The following is a 4,219-nucleotide window of genomic DNA, read 5'->3' as shown; positions in this document are numbered from 1 at the left end:
TTTCTCACTGGATACTGAATGTGATGAGTTGAACTCTTCAGGGAATTCAATTCTGGCCTCTAGGCACCTCGTGTGAACTTTTGAGGAAATTTGGTGAACTTGGATTTTTGGGTCAAAAACTGACTTTTTCGATGATGCCGGCTATGGAAAACGTTGAAGTTTTGGGGGCATTTTGTAAAAAATCTAAAAGTTGTCTTTTCTCACTGGATACTGAATGTGATGAGTTGAACTCTTCAGGGAATTCAATTCTGGCCTCTAGGCACCTCGTGTGAACTTTTGAGGAATTTGGTGAACTTGGATTTTTGGGTCAAAAACTGACTTTTTCGATGATGCCGGCTATGGAAAACGTTGAAGTTTTGGGGGCATTTTGTAAAAAATCTAAAAGTTGTCTTTTCTCACTGGATACTGAATGTGATGAGTTGAACTCTTCAGGGAATTCAATTCTGGCCTCTAGGCACCTCGTGTGAACTTTTGAGGAAATTTGGTGAACTTGGATTTTTGGGTCAAAAACTGACTTTTTCGATGATGCCGGCTATGGAAAACGTTGAAGTTTTGGGGGCATTTTGTAAAAAATCTAAAAGTTGTCTTTTCTCACTGGATACTGAATGTGATGAGTTGAACTCTTCAGGGAATTCAATTCTGGCCTCTAGGCACCTCGTGTGAACTTTTGAGGAAATTTGGTGAACTTGGATTTTTGGGTCAAAAACTGACTTTTTCGATGATGCCGGCTATGGAAAACGTTGAAGTTTTGGGGGCATTTTGTAAAAAATCTAAAAGTTGTCTTTTCTCACTGGATACTGAATGTGATGAGTTGAACTCTTCAGGGAATTCAATTCTGGCCTCTAGGCACCTCGTGTGAACTTTTGAGGAATTTGGTGAACTTGTATTTTTGGGTCAAAAACTGACTTTTTCGATGATGCCGGCTATGGAAAACGTTGAAGTTTTGGGGGCATTTTGTAAAAAATCTAAAAGTTGTCTTTTCTCACTGGATACTGAATGTGATGAGTTGAACTCTTCAGGGAATTCAATTCTGGCCTCTAGGCACCTCGTGTGAACTTTTGAGGAAATTTGGTGAACTTGGATTTTTGGGTCAAAAACTGACTTTTTCGATGATGCCGGCTATGGAAAACGTTGAAGTTTTGGGGGCATTTTGTAAAAAATCTAAAAGTTGTCTTTTCTCACTGGATACTGAATGTGATGAGTTGAACTCTTCAGGGAATTCAATTCTGGCCTCTAGGCACCTCGTGTGAACTTTTGAGGAAATTTGGTGAACTTGGATTTTTGGGTCAAAAACTGACTTTTTCGATGATGCCGGCTATGGAAAACGTTGAAGTTTTGGGGGCATTTTGTAAAAAATCTAAAAGTTGTCTTTTCTCACTGGATACTGAATGTGATGAGTTGAACTCTTCAGGGAATTCAATTCTGGCCTCTAGGCACCTCGTGTGAACTTTTGAGGAAATTTGGTGAACTTGGATTTTTGGGTCAAAAACTGACTTTTTCGATGATGCCGGCTATGGAAAACGTTGAAGTTTTGGGGGCATTTTGTAAAAAATCTAAAAGTTGTCTTTTCTCACTGGATACTGAATGTGATGAGTTGAACTCTTCAGGGAATTCAATTCTGGCCTCTAGGCACCTCGTGTGAACTTTTGAGGAAATTTGGTGAACTTGGATTTTTGGGTCAAAAACTGACTTTTTCGATGATGCCGGCTATGGAAAACGTTGAAGTTTTGGGGGCATTTTGTAAAAAATCTAAAAGTTGTCTTTTCTCACTGGATACTGAATGTGATGAGTTGAACTCTTCAGGGAATTCAATTCTGGCCTCTAGGCACCTCGTGTGAACTTTTGAGGAAATTTGATGAACTTGGATTTTTGGGTCAAAAACTGACTTTTTCGATGATGCCGGCTATGGAAAACGTTGAAGTTTTGGGGGCATTTTGTAAAAAATCTAAAAGTTGTCTTTTCTCACTGGATACTGAATGTGATGAGTTGAACTCTTCAGGGAATTCAATTCTGGCCTCTAGGCACCTCGTGTGAACTTTTGAGGAAATTTGGTGAACTTGGATTTTTGGGTCAAAAACTGACTTTTTCGATGATGCCGGCTATGGAAAACGTTGAAGTTTTGGGGGCATTTTGTAAAAAATCTAAAAGTTGTCTTTTCTCACTGGATACTGAATGTGATGAGTTGAACTCTTCAGGGAATTCAATTCTGGCCTCTAGGCACCTCGTGTGAACTTTTGAGGAAATTTGGTGAACTTGGATTTTTGGGTCAAAAACTGACTTTTTCGATGATGCCGGCTATGGAAAACGTTGAAGTTTTGGGGGCATTTTGTAAAAAATCTAAAAGTTGTCTTTTCTCACTGGATACTGAATGTGATGAGTTGAACTCTTCAGGGAATTCAATTCTGGCCTCTAGGCACCTCGTGTGAACTTTTGAGGAAATTTGGTGAACTTGGATTTTTGGGTCAAAAACTGACTTTTTCGATGATGCCGGCTATGGAAAACGTTGAAGTTTTGGGGGCATTTTGTAAAAAATCTAAAAGTTGTCTTTTCTCACTGGATACTGAATGTGATGAGTTGAACTCTTCAGGGAATTCAATTCTGGCCTCTAGGCACCTCGTGTGAACTTTTGAGGAAATTTGGTGAACTTGGATTTTTGGGTCAAAAACTGACTTTTTCGATGATGCCGGCTATGGAAAACGTTGAAGTTTTGGGGGCATTTTGTAAAAAATCTAAAAGTTGTCTTTTCTCACTGGATACTGAATGTGATGAGTTGAACTCTTCAGGGAATTCAATTCTGGCCTCTAGGCACCTCGTGTGAACTTTTGAGGAAATTTGGTGAACTTGGATTTTTGGGTCAAAAACTGACTTTTTCGATGATGCCGGCTATGGAAAACGTTGAAGTTTTGGGGGCATTTTGTAAAAAATCTAAAAGTTGTCTTTTCTCACTGGATACTGAATGTGATGAGTTGAACTCTTCAGGGAATTCAATTCTGGCCTCTAGGCACCTCGTGTGAACTTTTGAGGAAATTTGGTGAACTTGGATTTTTGGGTCAAAAACTGACTTTTTCGATGATGCCGGCTATGGAAAACGTTGAAGTTTTGGGGGCATTTTGTAAAAAATCTAAAAGTTGTCTTTTCTCACTGGATACTGAATGTGATGAGTTGAACTCTTCAGGGAATTCAATTCTGGCCTCTAGGCACCTCGTGTGAACTTTTGAGGAAATTTGGTGAACTTGGATTTTTGGGTCAAAAACTGACTTTTTCGATGATGCCGGCTATGGAAAACGTTGAAGTTTTGGGGGCATTTTGTAAAAAATCTAAAAGTTGTCTTTTCTCACTGGATACTGAATGTGATGAGTTGAACTCTTCAGGGAATTCAATTCTGGCCTCTAGGCACCTCGTGTGAACTTTTGAGGAAATTTGGTGAACTTGGATTTTTGGGTCAAAAACTGACTTTTTCGATGATGCCGGCTATGGAAAACGTTGAAGTTTTGGGGGCATTTTGTAAAAAATCTAAAAGTTGTCTTTTCTCACTGGATACTGAATGTGATGAGTTGAACTCTTCAGGGAATTCAATTCTGGCCTCTAGGCACCTCGTGTGAACTTTTGAGGAATTTGGTGAACTTGGATTTTTGGGTCAAAAACTGACTTTTTCGATGATGCCGGCTATGGAAAACGTTGAAGTTTTGGGGGCATTTTGTAAAAAATCTAAAAGTTGTCTTTTCTCACTGGATACTGAATGTGATGAGTTGAACTCTTCAGGGAATTCAATTCTGGCCTCTAGGCACCTCGTGTGAACTTTTGAGGAAATTTGGTGAACTTGGATTTTTGGGTCAAAAACTGACTTTTTCGATGATGCCGGCTATGGAAAACGTTGAAGTTTTGGGGGCATTTTGTAAAAAATCTAAAAGTTGTCTTTTCTCACTGGATACTGAATGTGATGAGTTGAATTCTTCAGGGAATTCAATTCTGGCCTCTAGGCACCTCGTGTGAACTTTTGAGGAAATTTGATGAACTTGGATTTTTGGGTCAAAAACTGACTTTTTCGATGATGCCGGCTATGGAAAACGTTGAAGTTTTGGGGGCATTTTGTAAAAAATCTAAAAGTTGTCTTTTCTCACTGGATACTGAATGTGATGAGTTGAACTCTTCAGGGAATTCAATTCTGGCCTCTAGGCACCTCGTGTGAACTTTTGAGGAAATTTGGTGAACTTGGATT

This window comes from Patiria miniata, unplaced genomic scaffold (genome assembly GCF_015706575.1).
Source record: "Patiria miniata isolate m_02_andy unplaced genomic scaffold, ASM1570657v1 HiC_scaffold_10, whole genome shotgun sequence".
Classification (NCBI taxonomy): domain Eukaryota; kingdom Metazoa; phylum Echinodermata; class Asteroidea; order Valvatida; family Asterinidae; genus Patiria; species Patiria miniata.
Note: the sequence above shows the minus strand (reverse complement) of the source record.